Source organism: Protopterus annectens, chromosome 4.part0, assembly GCF_019279795.1.
Source record: "Protopterus annectens isolate FY-2018-M chromosome 4.part0, PAN1.0, whole genome shotgun sequence".
Classification (NCBI taxonomy): Eukaryota; Metazoa; Chordata; order Ceratodontiformes; family Protopteridae; genus Protopterus; species Protopterus annectens.
This window is the reverse complement of record NC_056733.1, coordinates 447,730,819-447,751,984: the sequence shown is the minus strand read 5'-3', so window position 1 is coordinate 447,751,984 and position 21,166 is coordinate 447,730,819.

The following is a 21,166-nucleotide window of genomic DNA, read 5'->3' as shown; positions in this document are numbered from 1 at the left end:
CCAATAGCTCTGTTTATGAGTTCCATAATGATGGACTCCATGGCCTTGCAGATCAGGCTTATTAGGCTTATAGGACAATAGCTCCCATGGTCTGTTGTGCACCAACACTTGTGGAGTGTGCCAAATGTAGCTGTAACCAATTCAACAGTTTCATATCCTGTACAGAGGGTGAGTCTCGACAGACTGTTCAGGTGCAGGGTCTGTTTGTTTTGGAGTTCACATATGACACAGCCGGGGACACCAAGTCATCCCATAGACGCTGTGTTTTTAGGTTTGGATAGAGCTGTTTAACCATTGTATATGTGATTTCTGTGTTTTCACAATCTCCAGGTATGGTAATGGGCCCTTTTTTCAGTGAGAGGGGGGTAAATATGTATGAACCTGTCTGACAAGATGTTGGCAATGTCAATCGTATACATGCATTCGTTTACACTTTGCACTAACTCAGAACATATATGAGTTTACATTGATATTTATGACATAGCTAAAGAAAGCTTCATGGTTCTCTATGGAATCTTTGGCAATATTTTTGGCAGAGCTTGGCTTGGATAATGTTAGGAGTTCTCATTGTTTCTTGATGATACTGATTGGAGATTTATTAACCTTCTTTGTATTTTAACTTTCTTTGAATAACTTAAGTACTTGTATTACATAGTTTGATTATGACAGGGGTCCAATATATTATATGGGTATGTTTTCATAACACTGTGTGCACAAGGCAAGATTGGTGAATAGTGACATATGTCTGGAGTAAGAACTGCAACTGCCAGATATGTGTGGCCCTCTGCTGTACTCAGACATGGCCTAACTGTGTGAGCATGCCCAGTATGACCTTTCAGTATGTTGTTGACTGAAATTTGCTTCGCTTGTTTAAGTGTGTGAGCATGCCCAGTATGACCTTTCAGTATGTTGCTGACTGAAATTTGCTAAATTTGTTCAAGTGTGTGAGCATGCCCACTATGGGCATATATACTTTGTATGTGTGAAAAATCAAGTTGGTTTTTACTTCAGGGCTCACCTTTGTGTTGTACTTCGACAGGAAGCATGCTGTGCCTGCAGGGCTTCCATGATTCAATTTGCATAGACTTATCAACATTTCTACATGCAGGGGGACAGCTATTATTTGTACATTTCTACCCTGGGGGTACACCTGATTGTTACTGTGGGTGTACATAGGATGAGGGGTACACCTGACACTTATACACATTTGCTAGGCCTGCACTGCTATGTCAGGTACTCCATTTCAGTCTGTACTGTTGCCTATCATACTGGCTTGAGGTATACCACTGTACTACAGACCTTAGCTTTCAATTACATGCATATTAGTTTGTGACTTTATAGCCTACCCAACCCACATCACACTGCCTGGCCTGCTGTTATCTTTCTCCATAGGCCTGGGGGGAGGTTACCCATATGCCTCTTCAGAGGGCATGATACAGCATTTGTTTGTGTTTGCGTTTGTCTACAATTGTCCTGCTGGCTGTGACTGTTAGGTATGTGACCCCCCCCCAACTGGTATGTGTGAGTGACTTAAGTTGTGTCTGTGCCAGTGCAATGCGGTCATGGCTTAGTGGTTCAGTACTGTGACTATAGTTCACAGTATCCTGAGTTTGAGCCCTGTCACTGCTTTTTATCTTCCTGCTGGGCAGACCTGACTGGTTAAGGAACAGTAAAGCAGGTGTGAGAGTGTTTACCTGACTTTGCTCAACTTTGCCCGACTTTGCCCAATGTTGCTCAACGTTGCTCAACATTGCCCAACTTTGCCCTACGTTGCCCTGGTTAGCGTGGTGCACAGCTACATGCAATTGTATTTACATATGCTCAATACTGGTAAAATGTGCTTAGCAGTGCTTTATATTGCTTAAAATAGGGCACTCATGCCGCAGGTGGTGCTGCAGGGCTGCCTATGTCCGATGCACATATTACACTCTCTATTCATATTTGAAAACAGGTAGTGTCAAGTTAGGCATCCCGTTTACTCTATGTGCAAGTCAGAGAGAGGTGTCATTTCCAGGGTTCCTACTGAGTCAGTGTACGTGCTATGCGTTGCCACTTTGCCAAGGCCAGGACGTACTGGGCACGCCTCCTTCTGCCTACTGGGGCAGGCTCAGGTTGTTCCTTTTCTGAGTCACACTGTGCCTGTGCAGGCCTTGGCAATGGTGGGGGGCTTTTTGGCCCTGCCCCTTGCTGTTCCTGCTGCAGCTGTTTCCACAGGATCATATTGTGTAGCATGGCACATACCATAACAATTTGGGTACATGTAGTTGGTGAGTACTGCAAGGCTCCACCAGATGTGTCCAGGCACCAGAACCATGACTTGAGCATCCCAAACACACGCTCAATTATGTTTCTTGTTTGTGCATGTGCCTCATTATGGAGTTCTTGTTCAGGTGTGTGTGCATTTCTGATGGGTGTCATCAGCCACGGCTCCAGTGCGTATCCAGCATCCCCCACTAGGTGATCATCAGGGATGTCCCCATTGGCAAATCTCTGGTACAGCTGCATCAGATGCCAGATGTGGGAATTGTGATAGCTTCCAGGGCAGCCAGCACACACATTCATTATTATGCCCTGGGCATAGCACATGACCTGGCAGTTGATGGAGTGGAAGCCCTTGTGGTTGATGTAGACACTACCCCGCTCACCGGGTGGTGCTTTGATGCATATGTGTGTGTGCAGTCTATTGCACCCACTACCTCAGGGTATTCTGCTATTTGGTAGAAAAGACGCATATTGCTGGCCAATGCCTCACGGGAATTGGGGAAATATACATGTCACCAACATGTGCTGACATGGCATCCAGGAAATGGTGGAGTACCCTGGAAGCTGATGCCTGTGAAATCCCCATCATATCACCAGTTGGTCTTTGGAAGGTACCTGTAGCTAGTATTCTTAGGCCAACACATACCTTGGTATCCACTGGGATGGGTTCCCCTTTGTTAGTTCTGTGTGAGAGGCGTGGCTGGCACAGCTCAACAATTTGCTGTAGGTGATCTTTGTCGACCCTATAGCGCTCCACTATCTCCACCTCATGTAGCCCCTGGTAGGTTACCCTGGGTCTGTACACTCTTCTCTGTCTACTCACTGTGGGTTGCTCAGCAGCATTCACAACATCCCCACCCTCAGCACCTTGCACATGTTGGCTTATGATAGCAAGAGCAGCCCCTAACATTTTGTCTGACTTAAGCTTTTTAAGCTTTCCCTCTTTGTATACTGCAGTGTTGCAGAGTTCTTGAGAAAAAAACATGGGGGAATGGTGTTTGTAGAGTTTAAAGTGCTGGGCTTGGCTGGGATAGTCTGCTGCCTGTGTAATTGTCTGATTCTGATATATTTCACCTGGCAGCTTTGCTAGTTCTCCTTGGTTAACTTCCTACTACTTCTTTTCCTTCCTTTTGCCTTTCTGTTTCCGCCCGGGGCAGTGCCATGCAAACAAGCGCAAACACACGCACACGCATGCACACATGCGCACACGAGCACAGATGGTGTGTGTATGTTTGCAAGGAGTTTCCTATCTTTTAACAGTGTGTACCTTGGGTTTGAGATTTTCAAATAGGACAACTGTAGGCACGCCTCTTGCAATCCTGAACAACTCAGGGCAAACACAAGCCACTGTGCTCCAATTAGCTTACAGCCTGTCTGACACACACCCTCATGATGTCACCTATATTCTACTCTTCTACTCACCTACTCCTACTCTTACACTCTTGGGACATGCCTCACATGCTAGGGGAAAATTGGGATTCACTATCCTTATCTTCATTTGCATAGGATTGTCTAGTAATGCATGGTTACATCTCTCACATTGAGCTCCCCCCCCTAGCAACCACTAGTCAGTGGCCATGTTGTCTTCAGCCTGCCATTCACCTGCATGGCAGAATAAACATTTTAGTGAAAATGCCTATTTTTGGCTTTTTAAAAATTATTTTCTTGTTTTTATAAGTGCCACACATTTGTGCGGTGCTGCACTATCCTTAAACATCGGAGATCGGGGAAAAAAAGAAGTTAAATTGTTATATTTTTAAACATTTTAAAATGCCAATGGCCTTATATTTTGCCATTGGCATGCTTCCTCAACTGTATGCATTCTTTATTTGGAGCTGTCATAGTTCCATTTAGCTATTTGCAGAAATGTACTCCGTTACCAATGGAGTACATTTCTGCAGCTAACACTACTCTTCCATGGACAAGTTAGTGTTTCCTGGATTGCAAATTTACCTCATTTGCATGTCTTTCACCAGCAAATGAGGTAATCTGCATACTATGATGCTGTCCTTGCAAGAGTAGCTTTAGCAGCTCTCGTGCATGCCCCTGCCTGCTGTTCCTGGATCGCACGGCAGACATATTGCTGGAGTGAGCTCCTACACTCTTCTTGCACTCCATGCAAGCTTTCGTAAATCCGGGGGAATGTGTTTAAAAATTTGTATGTATATATATATATATATTTATATATATATATATATATATATATATATATATGTGTGTGTGTGCGTGCGTGCGTGTGTGTGTGTGTGTGTGTGTGTGTGTGTGTCTATAAATAAACACAAGAAAATGAACACCTCAATAAAACATATTACTATTATTTATATTATATATCTTATTTCCTTTATTATAGGTTTTAAAGTAAAATTATCATTTAGCCCTGGTAATTGATAAGCTTTAAACTGTAAAACCCATTTATTTTCTAAGACATCAGTATAATTAATTATGCCACCCCCCTCTTATATTCGCCTGTATATTGTGTAATATTAAAACGTTGAAAACATGTATCAGCAGTCTCTGATGATGATGATGGCCAAACAGAGGCACAGTCAGGGGGTGCAAAAGTTGAATCTGACACTAAGGTTGACATAGAGTCATCCCCTGCAACTCCGTGAGACACAGCCAGTAGGCCTATGTCTACCCATTCCAGTGAGCCCACAGATATTGGACAGGTGGAGGGTGCGGCCATTGATCAGGGAAGTGTGGTTACTGTGGCTTCAGTGCCTGTTGACTCTGGCCATAACCAAAGTGTGGGTGATATGCCATGCAAGGAGGTTTTAGGGGTGCTCAGAGGATGCCTAATGTCCATCCTCCACCTGATCCAGGTCTCTGTTCCCATGCTACTCATTGTATGTTTAGGGCCATCATGGAGGCACAGGCATCTTCCCATCAGTGCTCCAGACAAATGCTCAGGGTTGTAGATGTTGCACAGGCTGACATGCTTGACTGCCTCCACTGTATTTCTGAATGAATGGATTGGATGAATGACACATTGGAATGAAGGGTGTCTGTGAAAGAATGAGGGGCATCTGGTAAGGAATGAGTGGTGTCTGTGATGGAACATCTGCTGGGAGGAGAATGGCATCCTTGTGGTTATAGGTCAGCCACATCATCTGCTGTTAGCCAATGTGACTGCCTGATCACACTCCCATAATGGCAGTACCTCCACTGCTCCAACAGTGGGTGATCTGTCCACACCCAGATGTGGCAGGCCATGGGGTCATAGTCCTGGGCATCCACATGAATGGAGCTCATCCAGCAGACATCAGTCACATTCAGGTAGCAGCACTGCATCTGACTTTGGACATTGCATTTGGCCAATGCAACTCCAGGCAGTGCCAGTTCATGTGTTCAGGGATGACAATGATGAGCTGCCATCTCTTCCATGCATGACTCACACCTGTCCAACATACCAAGACAGAGAGCTAGCACAGAGCTTGGTTGTGTTCATGCAGACACTGGCAGACCAATTTCGCCTGAATGATCCCTATAGATGCACACACACACAACAGTAACATGGTTCAGCTGTGCAGCTTAAAACTCATTTTGTCTCACTGGTCATTTGTTGGATTATCCAAATGTCTGTCTGCTTCTCCTTCTTACTCACATGCACTCACCAAACTTTTGTGTCTGTCTAGGCATCCTACCCCCCACACAACACCCTGTGCAAGTGATAACTGTGCCATATCCCTGTTTTCTATCTTTAGGATTCAGGGATACATAAGCTTTGTGTCTGCTGATCAGGCTGCTTAGCTGACTTACTGCTTAGTATATCTGTATTTGTGGTGTTGAACTGGTAATTGTAGCTCTGACTTCAATCAGCCTTAAAAAGTTAGACAGTTGATAGCATCAGAATTTCCCAACTTTATTGTGAATGCTGTTGTGAGGGTTGTGAAGTCTGAAACTGCAATGTGTATCATTAGATTCAAACTTCTCTCTTTAATAATTTTCCAGTACAAACATATGGTGCTAAACTGAGGGATGCTGTGATTATCAATACTTTTGAGAGGTATGACTGTGTGAATCTTTGATGGCTGAGGCCTACTACTTACTGATGTACACATATAAGTCAAATTAATCTCTTCTATCACTTGTTAAGGTCATTTCTGTAAAGGTCTCCCATCTTTTACTTACTTACAGTACCAAGTAATGAAATACAAGGATATGCCACTCATTTATTATCACACAATACACTTCAGCTTCAAAACTTTCCTTGTAAATGCAGCAGTTGCCACAGTTTTAGTTCAGGGTTAACTCTGTTTGATACAAGCAGTACACAGCTAATACATGGGGAGGTAATGGTCATGAGAGTGGCCTGGCATCAATGTTAGTATATGTATGTGAATAGGAGGAAGGTTTTAGCCTCTTAGGAGGTAAATGAATGTGGTATGCATTGTCTCTTAATTAATGCAAGGGCATATTGACCACACCTATGTCTGCCTATACCCAGAGTAGCTTTTGGTTCCCCCTCTTACTCTTCATCTGCATGCGGCTGTAGTGACCTTGGCATTGGTGGTGATTGTATGGTCCTTCCCCTTGCTGATCTTGCTGAAGCTGTTTTCTCAGGATGATGTTGTGCTGCATGGCACATACTGTGAATATTGCAGTACATGTTCGTAGATTGTACTGCATTGCTCCCCCAGTTATATCTAGGCACCAGAACCATGACTTCAGCAGCTCCATTCAGAGATGTGCCTACCAGCACAGATACCAGAGCAGTAGTTTTAATTAGAAGGTGTGTAATAGATGTTTGGAAAGGAAATTGCAGGGTGGTGTGGGGTGGGGTGTCAACAAAAGTAGAATGAGACTGGAGAACAGGTACTGCATGAGAATGGGTGCATTGCTTTTCATATGGAGATAATGGATATGATTTAAATGGATGCTGAGAAGAGAAAAGTCAATGATGGTCTAACAGCACTGAAGGGAATGAAGTTTAGGGGGACTTAAGTTTAGAGTAGGGGAGATATTGGGAAGCATGGTGGTAGGTGGCTCATAAACTCTGCAGTGTTGGCTAGGCTTCCTCATTGGTTGTACTAACCCCTGATGACACTGCTTATGCTGTAATTAGAGTGCCACGTTGTTTACCTTGTTTGCGCGGTGGTGTGCACTGCTTACTGAATCCAACTGCTTACTGAATCCAAAACAGTGCAGAACAATGCACACATGATGTAAATGGACCATGTAGGTTTTATTGAATTTGCTTGTGTGACAAAATTCTGAAGAGTAGTCTTTGTATTAAACAAAAAAAATCATGTTTAAAGCAGAAAGATGACATGAAAAGTTAATACCTTCATACATTTACAGATTGCGTTACTAACAGTTATTTATGTAGTTTTAGAAGTAAATTAGAAGCATGATGTAATCCAGTAATGAATTTATTAGGTTTGTGTTGAAAAAGTGTAGCAGGCGCATATGCAATTAGTACAAAACTAGTTGTTGAAAATTGGGATTAATAAATTATCTGTATCCCTCATCAAGGAAGATACTTGCTTCCATTTAATCAACTTTTTTATGTTTCCAAATCTTTTGAATGATGCAGGAAATAGAAAGGCATATAAAGTGCAAGTGTTCTTGTGAGTAGCATTTTTTTACTGTTATTTCTTACATTTCAAGCAAATATATTTTTAGCTTTCTATCATTTCTTTGACACTGGACATTTCCTTTAACTGAATTTATTGTTACAACCTCACTGCCTCAGTGACTTTAAATGGTATAGTTAACTAGTTCAGAAAAGTCAGTGTTGCCTCACGGCTATAGTTACAAATGTGAACAACTCCAGCCTATGCAATTTCAAGAAGTCCATAAAACAGATGCCACCTGAGGCATATATAAGTATGTTGTAAAAAACATTGCAAAACATGTAGTTGTTACTATAGCCATGCAGAAAGGTTTTGTACAAAAAATATACACACATATATATATATATATATATATATATATATATATATATATATATACATACATAAGTTTCAATTTTCCTAAAGTAAAGCTAGATATTATTTTATTAGCAATAAGGTATAGTAATATAGGCTGAAAAAAAGAAATAATTTCACAAAGAGGGCTTCTTTTAAAACTGGACATGTGAGCATATCAAAAAGTTCTAGTATAATTGAAACAATTAATGAAAATAAAGCATTTATTTATGACTGAATAAGGTAGGAAAAGAATTTGCAATACTATCCCATAAAATCACATTTTGGAATGCTCAAAATTTCAAATGAAGTGGAATACAGGGCATACAGGAAAAAAAGTGAAGGTACTATAATACTTCAAGCCAGTGACGTATATGAAGTCTAAAGAGGAAATGTGGGTAGATGACTGCAGGCAAAATATATGAATTTTATCAGAAATGTTATACTTGTTGGATCATTACCCAGATGCTTGCAAAACAGAAGAACTTTTCAGTTTCAGCTGATTAACAGCAAGTAGTGAAACTGAGACTTGAGAAGAAAGTGATTATGACAGATAACAGGATTTCTTGTTTAGCAGCTAGAGCATACTGCCTACAGTGCCATGTATCACTTCCAACCTATAGCCATCCTACTGTCCATATTGGAAAAATTAATTCACTAACAGCTTATGCTATTTTTACTACATAACAACCTACTTACCCATAGCTAACATGGTTCCCATCCAGGCCACAGCACCTCCACTGCCCTGCTATCCTTCACTACTACTGTAAATAGGGCTAGGCACACTGGTAACTTTGTATCAGAATTGTTTCTTTACTTATCAAAAGCTTTTAACAGAGTCTCACATACCATACTCCTGGCTAGGCTGTCCAACCTAGGACTAACACCTCCCTCTATAATAGTGGCTTGATAGCTACATAAACAATCGAAAACAAGCTGTAAAATTGTTAAACATCATCTCTCCCTTTCTTCATACCCCCGCAGAAGTCCCACAAGGTTCCATCACTGGTCCCTTACTCTTTAATATTTTTACTTACAACCTGCACACTTTCTCAATCATATGAATACTCATACAATATGCAGAAGACTCTACTATCATCTGCACCTCTGTCACACTTCCTTAACAGCACTCCATCATTCAACAAACTTTTACCTCCATTGAAACTTGGCTCATTAACTCACAACTCTTTCTTAACCCTAAAAAAAACAAACTTCTTGTCTTTATACCAATCACTCAACAAACTTTTAGCTCCATTGAAACCTGTCTGACTAACTCTCAACTTTTTCTTAACCCTAAAAAAAAACAAATTCCTTTTCTTTATGCCAAACAATCACTTGCAACATAAACCAGTTCAAGATCCTTTCTGTAGACAATACTATTATTGAAATAGTCCTACAAAGTAAACTGCTAGGAGTCATTATAGACAATCAACTTAAGTTTGATGTTTATATCCAGCATAACATTAAGAAAACCCACCAGAAACTAGGCATCTTGTATAGGCATAAACACTTCCTGAATACATCGACCAGAGTCACTCTGACCTAGTCCTATCTCCTGCCCTCTCTGCTATATGGTGCCACAAGTCTTACTAACCTACAGTCCACCATCAGATCTAAAATAGAATGTTGCAACAATAATGTGGCCAAGTTTGCCAATAACACAAAGACCAGCACACATCATTGCAATGCATTACATATGCTACAATAGCTTAAACTCCCTTACCACATTCATTATGTCCAGCTCTTAATCCTACACAACATAATTAATAAACCTACAGCATCCTAGCCCTTAGACATAAAGTGAACCCATACATCCCCAGCAGAATCCCGAAGTCTGAAGACAAAAAACTCCTAGCTCTTTCTTATCCTTCAAAAATACCAGGACAAAGCTGATATTCTTAATCAGTAGCCAAAGTATGGAACTCTCTCCCTCTGACCACAAGAACAATTACTAACCTGGCTGCCTTCAAATTCTCCTTAAAAATCATCTAAATAATACCTGGATATGGCTCCTGCTCTACATCTGGCTAACTTAACAATATTTTACACCCCTGGCTGACAAATAAAAAAAACAAAACATTTCAGTTCTCTCTTCACCTCCTTTTTCTCTACCCTCTTATTATTATTATAATACAAAACCTACCACAAAAATATATATCTCCTCTAGCTTTACTCTAAACTCACTTACCTTATTTTATTTTGTTCCTAGCTCTGCTTATACTGCTTCCTCACACCCCCAACCTAGCTTATTTAGAGTTTCTCTCTATATCCCTCTTTCTATATATCCTTATAGCTGACCTTTCAGCTAAACACCTCCCTACACTCTTCTCACATCACTCCTCAATGCTTTCTCTCTTATATTATAATGTAAAGGCTGCTCAACTACATTTTCCAGTGTGAAATTGCAACAATAATTGAAGAATGATATGTATTACCCTATGTAAGACTATAAACTACCTATCCTCAGTTTTAATGAAGAAAATAAATCATAATATGTTTGTACATAGATGTTTGAATGCATTACTCTGTATATGAAATTAAACTACCTACTCACTGTATAAATTAAAGAAACAATAATATGTACATACATAGATGTAAGTATGGGGCTTTTCTCCCTGGACCTCCACTGAAAATGGGTATATTTGACCCAGACGGACCTTTCCATTTAACAAATGTGAAAAAATAAATAAATAAATCACTATTTTGAAAACACACAATATTCAAGCTTTGATTACTAATAAGATGGTCTGTGAAATGACAGCATGAGTTTAGTCTAAGGTGGCTACAGGAATGTGACTAAAACAGTGAAAGTAAATTAACTATCATGAAAAATGTAAGCGGCTCTAGTTACCAATGTGCCATTTAGATACAGCTGTACATGTCAGCATCATCAGTGATTATGATATGTGTTCAAGAATGTTTCAACATTCTATGATCAGAAGTTTATATTCTTTCTGTTAACAAATGATATACAGAATTACAAGTTTGAAAATAACAAGGGAAACATTCCATTGTATGTAATGCATCTCATCTGACAAACTATAACTTGTGCATCAGTAACTATAAACGTGCCTGCCAAACGATACCACTTGTTTGTCTGTCAGGCTAAAATGACTGTTACCTGCATCTAGCTCTCTGTGTCTGTATCTTTCTACCTCTTTCTATTTCCTTCTATCTACCCCCCCATCATTTCACCTATAATCCCCAGTATCACTGAATATCCCATCTATTTTTAGCTGCTTACCCTATTTATTTCCTGTCATTACCCTAGTCTGCTTTTTTACCCAAATCTGCTCCTGTGCTTTACCCTGGGCCCATACCTCTACCTCTAATGCTTATTTTTCTTAATCATTTAGCAATTATTGCCTTCAGTGCCACAGCATATATTTCTACATAATCCAATTTCCAGTGTCTCCATATATCATTCATTTTTCATTTCTGGACAAATAAATGAACCAAGAGCTTTCCCTTTCCTTTCCATATACCTCCTCCCACAAAGACACTAACTACCCCCAAAATATCCATATTTTAACACCACCACATGCACAGATTATCCCTCTTACCTTGTCCCACATATACACATCCTTGTTTTATACCACCACTTTTCTTCCTTCAGTGTCATCAGGGGTTAGTACAACCAATGAGGAAGCCTAGCCAACACTGCAGAGTTTATGAGCCCCCTACCACCATGCTTCCCAATATCTCCCCTACTCTAAACTTCAGTCCCCCTAAACTTCATTCCCTTCAGTGCTGTTAGACCTTCATTGACTTTTCTCTTATCAGCATCCCTTTAATTCATATCCATTCTCTCCATATGAAAAGCAATGTACCCATTCTCATGCAGTACCTGTTCTCCAGTCTCATTCTACTTTTGTTGACACCCCACCCCACACCACCCTGCAATTTCCTTTCCAAAAATCTATTACACACCTTCTAATTAAAACTACTGCTCTGGTATCTGTGCTGGTAGGCACATCTCTGAATGGATATAAGATTGAATTTTTGCCACCTCGATCCTGATTGTCCCTTATGGACCCCCACCTTTCCTGACCACATCAACTATATGACTGATTTTGTACTTCAAGTCATCACAATTCTCCTCTATCAGTCACAAAATCTTTTCACCCCTCCTCCAACTGCCAGCCTTATTTTCTAAAACAAGGTAGGACAAATTTCCAGATCCCATCCATTTAACTACTGATTGCTGAGGTCAGACACAATGTCCTGATTTATTTCCAAACCTGATAAATGCATCTGGCACCCCAGGTGACATTCTTTCTACATCATTCAGAAGCAGCATATAGTCATCAGCAAATATGTTAATGCTGATAATATTCCACTCTTCCTGCTTACCCATTTTTTAAAGAAACTTTCTCAGTCTTTGAGATAAATATTCAATTGCTATCAGAAAATTTTGTGGTATAATAGATGTCATTGTAATGTCTCATGTCACACATATATTGACTCTGATTCCCCCCTATGACCACCATTTCAGCATTGGTCTATAGGTTTGTAGGTTAATACTAGACTGCTGATCATTTAGATGATTTGTAGTCTAACTACGATATCCCACTTTGAATTTACCAAGACATAAATTAATACCAACCCCAAAAGGATGAATTACTTTTGACCTATTTAACTCCTCTTTCCAATAGGACCTGAGGCATCAAACTGGGGAAGTGCATTTACATTTCCTATCCAGTTGCCCAGTTTGCACTTAAAGAGGGTTAGGAAATTATAATGCTTTACATTCATGGAGAGTTTATTCAGTAAAAGAGGTATTCTCTGTGATAGATATTAATCACTGCAGCAGGTCCTGTAAATATTGTGTTGGAAGTTCAGATGTCTTGAGTGTGTATTTTAGCATGGAATTAATTTTGTGGAACTGAAGAAGGTTGCATAGGACTGAATATTTTGAGGCTGTGTGGGCTAAGCAGAGGTATCCCCTCAAAAGTTAGTAGGACACAAAAAAGAGTTATTTTTTAATTAAATAAGGGTAGCTCAAGGTGGATATGCCCTTGAAAAGAGTAAAAAATAAAGAAATGATGTGGTCTCTCAAGCTAGGTCATGTTCCATGATAAATACATACTAAAGGTGGCATATACTCTATAATCGGCATGATAAGACAGGAGGATAGGGGGATGATGACTTCCCTGGATTGGAATATATACCCCTGCTGATTAGGCTAGATAAATAAATGCATTTCTTAGCAACAGTGGTAAAGTGGCATCCAAAGGATAGTTAATTGTCAATGAAAGTGCCCAATGTCCTAATGACTTAGTACATTCTTTTAGGAGTGTGTGATCTAAGTGATAGATAGATGGTGCCCAGACATGCGAAGGGACATAGTGCTGCATTTTTTTTTCATTTAGTTTGAGGCCATGGTCTAAGCACAACTTGTTAGAACATGTCAGCCTGTCCTGGAGAATTTTTTTTTTTGCCAGCTGGGTTGTTTATGAAAGCACTCAGATTGCAATCATCAGCAGACTTCATAAGCCACATGCACTTAGCTTTGGCCTTGACTTCAGAGAATTAGATACCAAAGTGAAGTGATTCCAATAAAATTCCCTTGGGTCTGATGCTGGTTAATGCTCTTTAGTTGAGAGTGTGTCTATGCCACTAATAGAATGGGTTCTATTAGTGAGAGAGTTTGCTCTCCGGTGTGTAACATAGAGAGTTACATCTAGTTTGAATAGCTTAAAAGTGATGGCAGAATGTGAAATGGTATCAAAGATTTTTTTCCAAGTCCAGGTATACAGTGTGAACTGATTTGGCAGAGTCCAATTTCTCAGAGACTTATTTAAAAGAGTACACTAGCTTTATTAGGCAGACAGGTGGGGTCTGCTTTTAACAAACCCAAACTGATTTGGCTTGAGGGTTTAAAGACTGCCTTTAGTTTTGTTAATAAGTCCTTTTATTATGATCTGCTCTGCTGCCTTACAGCTAAGTCTAGTGAGGCTTATAGGCCAACAGCTTCCCATAACAGTAGTGGGATCAACTTTGTGGAGTGGGATCACTACAGCAGTTCTCCATAGCTCTGGCATGAGTAGACTGGAGAGCACAAGACTGAATAAACTCTGTAATGAATCAATCACACAATGTTTGGCATTAACAAGAAGACAGCCTAACACATTATCAAGGCTCACGGAGCTAGTGTTCTAAGCCTTGGAGAGAGCACTTAAGAGGGGTGGCATAGCCATTTTAATGTGCTGTGGGGGTCCTTATCAGATGCTCAAGTTACAGAACACTGCAGACCATATGGTCGAGACCATATCACCGAAGTTTTGCAACCTTGACCACTTTGCATTGAGATCACCATACAGTGGGGAACTCAGGATTTGCTGTTTTCCTCACTGTAGTGCAATCTCAGAGTTGGTATATTTACATAGTAGGGGGTGTGAGCAGTGCAGGGGGCTTGCCCCCCTGCAAAAATGTCACAATAAGTTTTATTTCATTTTCATGTTTTTACTTTTTTTCCAGGTTTCAAAACTTTGGTCATATGGTCTTGACCAGATGGTCTTTGGCATTCTACAACTTGAGCATCTGATAGGGATCCATGCTATGGATAATTATGCAGAGACTTGGGGGTAGAGTTTCATATTAAGTTGTCTGCTAATATGCTGGCTATGTCCTCAAGGATGAGTATGTGGTGTTATTTTGTATTAACTTAGAACATTGTTGCATATTACTTCTGAGTTTCCTGACATAGTTGAAGAAGGCTTTGTGGTTATCAATAGCGTAGGTGGCAATTCTCAATTTGTACTTGCTTTTGGTCAATTTTGTTTTGTTTCTAAGTTCATTGTTGATCTTTTTTAGTGCTTCTGTAACTGATGGAATGTTTGTTTTGCTTTTGCAATCTCTGAGATTCTTCCTGTTATGGTATAGTCTGTTCATGCGGTGATTCAACCAAATGTCTTTGTTCTTAAATTTGACACTGTATTCATACCTTATTGGGACTGAGGCCTTACTGGAGGTACACATAACACTATTCAATTAATAAGGTTACTTGTGATGTGGGGTCACTGAGATGAAGTGTGTGCTTAATTTTCATCAAATCAACAAGTTATTTGGAGCAGATTTGCAATGGAGTAATCTCTGAAGATGGAGGGTTAAAGTGGTAACTCTGATCTTGCACTTAAGGTTAGTTTTACTGCATGTTGGTTAGGTGTGAACAATGATTTGGTAACCATAGGTGTTGAGCACAGGGATTTTATATTGGTGAGAACCAGGTTGAATATTTTTAAGCCCCTCGTTGGACTTTGGAATAAATTGTCTAAAGAGGTGGCATTGGGGAAGTCCAGTAATCTTTGTACATACATATTTGTCACTGCACTGGCTCCCCAATTAGTAGTGCACTTGCTGGAGTCATCCAAGAAGATAGTGTTGGGCTTTGTATTAATGGATGTCAGTTTGCTTAGGTATGGTAAGTGGTTCACTGGGGTCATAGCCAGAAAAGATGTGGTACCATGTTTTGATTATCAAGAGAAGGATGTGGAGGAGAGCAAGATCATTCTCCTGCACGATGAGTCTGGAGGTGGAATGGTTACTTAGGAACACAGATACATTACCTCTGGTTACACCTTCCAATTTGCTGTTGGGTCTGAAGGGGTTATGAAGTAAATTCCTGAACCACAAGGGTGCTTTTTTATTATTTATTTATGTATTTATTTATTTATTTACATTTGTTGACCTGGAGTGTCCGACTGGAAGTAGGTCCATTTTCAGTGGAGGTCCGGGGAGAAAAGCTCCACAGTTAAAATAGACAGAGGTTACATTGGATTACATAGCAATTAACAATATAACATAGCAATTACTTACAACATATTTACAGATGAAGAACATAGCACATCAGTAGACAACTAGAATCTTTATCTGTGAAGTACATAACAGACATTAACAAATGTTACAATAAGAAGTTCCTGCTGTATAATAAGGACTAGGCTTATGAGCATCTGAGCTTGCTATAATCAAAGTAGTTAGTGGAGTGGAAAGAAAGGTAGTGGTTGGATGGGGTGAGTGATTTTAGAGTGGGAGTTGCAAGGGCATAGCCAGCACGATTTTAGGTGCGCTTTTAGTAAAGTTTTGAAGTGGGTGCATGATGGTATGGAGGTAATTGTGGGTGGGAGGGAGTTCCATAATTTGGCTATGGTGCAAGAGAATAGTGCTTCACCAGCAGAGTTATTGGCTTTAGTGATCTGCAAGTGATTTTTGTTGCTGGATCTTAGTAGTCTGGTGGTGTGATAGGGTTGGAGTAGATTCTGGAGAGATGGGACATTTAGTGGATGGTTTACTAGTTTGTGGGCGAGTGAGAGTTGATACCATTGAAGGAGGTGATGGAGTTCAAGCCAGCCCAGTTCAGCAAGAGAGAGACAGTGGTGAGTATGGTAGGATGCCCCTGTGGTGAATTTGGTGATTTTGTTGTAGCAGGTCTCTAGCTTGTTTAGATCACATTGCCTTAGATTGATATATATTGGAGAGGCATAAAGTAGGGTGGAGATAAGATGGGAATTTGCTATTGAAATCTTTGCTGCTTTGGTGAGAAGTTGCTTGTTTCTGTATAACGCTCCTAGTTTTTTGTGGACTTTTTTTATGGCCATGGATATGTGAATGTCAAATTTTAGTTTATTGTCGATTTCCACTCCTAGAAATTTGGTGTGTTCAGTTGGGTATATAGTGGTGCTGTCTTTTGCTGTGATATTAAAGTGAGAGCTGTTTTGAGTATGTTTTGTGGGTTGGAAGATGAGTAGTTTAGTTTTGCTTGGGTTGAGTATTAATTGGGCATCGGATAACCACGTTTCAACAGAGGAAAAGGCTTCCTGTGTGACTTTTTGCAGTTTGGGTAGGGACTGGGCTGAGCAGATTATGGTTGAGTCATCTGCATATTGTATCAGTGTGCCATGTTTGGTGGCAGAGGCTAGATTATTGGTGAAAACAGAGAAGAGTAGGGGTCCAAGGATGGATCCTTGAGGAACCCCTATGGAGACAGGTAGTTGGGGAGATATGTCATTTTGCCACACAACGGATTGTTGGCAGTCAGACAGGTAACTCTGAAACCAGTTGGTGACTGATTGAGAGAAGGATAGGTTATTGAGGACAGAGAGTTTGTATGGGACCATGTCAAATGATTTAGATAGGTCTAGGAAAGTAGCAGAGGAGAGATAGCCATTGCTTTTATGCTGAAGGATAGTGTTAGTAAAGGAGAGTAAGGCAGTGGTGGTGCTATGGTTTGGTCGGAAACCATGCTGAGTATTGGAAAGGAGGTTGTTAGTAAGGAGGTAGTCTGAAACCTGAGAGTGTATGTACCTCTCTAGTATTTTGGAGAGTGGAGAGAGAATAGCTATGGGATGGTAATTGGTTAATTCTGTGGAGGGTCCGCCTTTGTGGAGGGGAATTATATGTGATACTTTCCACAGTGTGGGAACGTAACTTTCTGACAGAGATCGGTTAATCAAGATGGATACTGGGAAGGCCAGAGGATCAGCTGTGATTTGTAGGTATTCACTTGGGAGGTTGTCTACTGCTAATTTGGTGGGCTTAAGTTTGGTTAAGAGCTTTTTATGTTGGAGGTAGGCACAAGATAGAAAGAAAATGCAGTGGGGAGATTACTAGTTGAAGGTGTGGGTTGGAGGGGAGGGGGCTGTGTTGTTTAGCTAGTGATAGTATGGTTTGTGTGAAGTGTGTGTTGAATGAGGTAGCAATATTTTCTGAGGAGTGAGGGATGTTAGGAGGAGGGGTACTGACTTTACCTGGGTGGAGGATGGAGTTTATGGAGGACCAGAATTGTTTGGGGCTGTGTTGGGAGGAGTCTAGGGCAGATCGGTAGTATTGGAATTTGCCCTGTTTTATTAGCTTTTTGACTCTGTTGCATAGTTCTAGGAATTTCCTGTCTAGTTGAGGGGGTTTTGTGCCAGTGCTCCCAGGCTTTATCCCTGTTTTTCTTTTCTGACTTAGTGGTTTTCTGTAGCCATGGGGAGGGTTGTGCTTTGGTTCTGGAAAGTCTTATGGGGGCATGGTAATTAAGGATGCTCAGGATGGTAGTATTAAAAAATTCAACTGCGTCATCAAGACTGAGGTACTTTAGAGTATGCCAGTTACATTCTTTGAGGGATGAGGTGAACGTGAGTGGGTTAAAATTTAGTTTTTTACATATTTGACAGTAGATGACAGGTTTAGCTTGGTATAGGTATTTTTTGAGTAGGAATGTTGGGGAGTGATCACTGAGGCTATCTGATAAGCAGCCTGTTATATATGACTGGGGGCTCTTACTGACTAGTATCCAATCCAGGGTAGTGTGCTTGCTGGAGTTTTTATTTATCCTGGTTGGCGACTGGACTAGTTGGGTGAAGCCAGGAAGGTTTACATGATGGGTTGGATGGTTGCCAGAACAGGATTGCCAGTCAATATTGAAATCACCTAAAATGATAGTTTCTTGGGAGAGATGGTGGGTAGACCAGCTGAGGAGGTTTTCTAGTGGAGGGATGTGTTGGCCAGGTGGGAAGTAGCATCCAATTATTTTGATGGTTTTGTTTTGGTTTATTTTGAGGTTTGTATGTATTATTTCTTCATTGCCTATTTGTGGAGCTGATGATTTTAAGATCTGGATGTTCAGATGCTGTTTAAATATTATAGCTACACCACCTCCTTTCTTGTTTAGCCGGTCTACTCTTAGTATGCCATAACTTGTAGGGAGTATTTGCTCACTGGTAATGTGAGGTTTTAGCCAGGTTTCTGTCAGGATGACTATATCTGGGGAGTACAAGTCTATGGTGGCATGGAGTTCATGGACTTTGTTGGATATGCTTCTAATATTTAGGCTTAGTAGAAGGAAGTCACTTGGCTTTCTATTGGCTGTAATATGAGAGAAGTTGTGGTTTCTAGTCTGATTATGAGGATGGGGTTTGGAGATGGTAGGGCCAGAGATGGGGTGGATGTCTCCACTTAGGGCTAGTTTTGATATGCATGAGGTTATTAGTTTTCTCAGTTTTTGAATGTGTTTGTTTATAAGGGAAACTTTATGATTGTGCTCTGTGGGTAATAGGTATGGTGGGAGGGTTACTATGTTAAGTTGTAGGGATGCTTTATGTTTGAATAATATAGTTGGTAGAATATGTGGGGGTACATAGGATGGTTCTGTTCTGTACATAGGGATGGTTTTTGTTCTGAAGCCTGATTTCATTAACTACTCATGTATCTATAATTTCTAGAGTTAGTAATTCCTGTTAGTAGAGCAAGTTTTTGTTAAAGTTTCAAGCACTATGCCCTGTCACCTTAACATTATTTCGATTTTGACTGGCTATATAGGTGATTTGAGGAGAATGACCTTGCTGCACTATCGGAAAGGAAAAACATTTGGTCAATATATAGAAGTCATGAGGAGAGAGATGTCAAGTAAAGCAGTCTGAGTTGCCAATCATCTCTTTCCTGGCTGATACATTTTGGATTCTATTAGAATGACAGCTGTAGTTGACCCAATAATTAAAGCCAATTACGCTTTGTTTGTACTGAGTTATCATTCATGGCAATGGCAGGATACTGTTCAATACTAGTTGTATGCTCAGTTTAATGAACACTGAAGTAATAAAATTAATTTCTAAATCAGATCCGTTTCAGGCAAGCCTGTCTTCCCAATCACATCTCTCAGGGTATTGCCATCATTTTCTATATGGCAGATGAAGTCTCCATGTAGAGCTACAGTATCTTTAGGTGAATGTCTAAAGTGTGCTATAAGTATGGACTTTAAGATGGCCGAATATTCCAATATCTGTTAGGGCAATATGCACAGACAGACAGTCTTGCTTTCTGCAAATGGCAATCGCATTAACTTGACCTTTTCATTTATAAACACAAACACCATCTCACCAGTACCCATATGAATGATTGTGATTATACCCCAACCCACACAGGGCCTTTCTTGAGCATACACTGAAAAGATGAGGGAAAGAACTTTCCTGCTCATGGTCTGATTCCAGGACCAAAGTTGTATGTCGAGACAAACTAAATACACCCGGCAGTTTTCAGTTTCCCATGAAAGCTCTAGTGATCAGGTAGCATTCTATTTACAAAGAGCCTGTTTATACTGACAGGGCCTAGTCTATCTTATTCTATTTCACTGGCAAACTGCAGCATACCACCTGACTGGCAATGCCCAAGACCCTCATTCCTTGCCTTCTGGGAGCTGAACCTACATAGCAGCTCCAAGTAGTTTCTTCAGGCTAATCCTGTCTAAGCTGTATAACTCAGCCACCTGCCACTTGTCTGTAAACACAACTCCATGGCCTGCAAATGTCCTTGATGCCCTGCATAGGTGTTTTTGAATTGTGTTAGCAATGGTATTTATGTACAACCATTCATTTGTGCAACCTTGGCTTACAACAGGCAGACATTGTTCAGTATAACATAGGTTTGATAAGATCATGTTGTCTTGCTTGTCATAAAATGTTCTTGAGCATTTTCAGTGAAATTCCTGAGCAATTAGCCTTTTCTCAAATGTCTATAGCTTTTACCCTGTGTAATCTACAGACAATAACACCAACAATTAATAATAATAATAATAATAATAATAATAATAATAATAATAGGTACAAAATGCAGGTGAAGTCTCATAGATCAGCAGCATTCAATCTTTAGGACTATTACTTCCTGAACTGGAGAGAAAAAAAACACAGTTCACAAGAAGTAGATAACCAGGCTAAGATTTAACCTATGTTATATCATACAGAAATTAGCAATAGTGTCCCAGTGTTATGCAAGTTATCATAGTACATGAATCACACAGCTATGTGGATGTGACAACAGCAAGGTTGTCACATAATACTGCATTGTTTCATAGAGTAACAATTCCTCTAAGCTTCAAGCAGAAGAAACAAACTCAGTGAATCTTTAAATCACTGAAACAGAGAAAGTTTTTTTTTTTTTTTGGAGGGTGGCATGACCAGTGCAGAACCCCTATATGATAAAATAATACTAGCTCCAAACTTGCAAAACACAAAGAAACA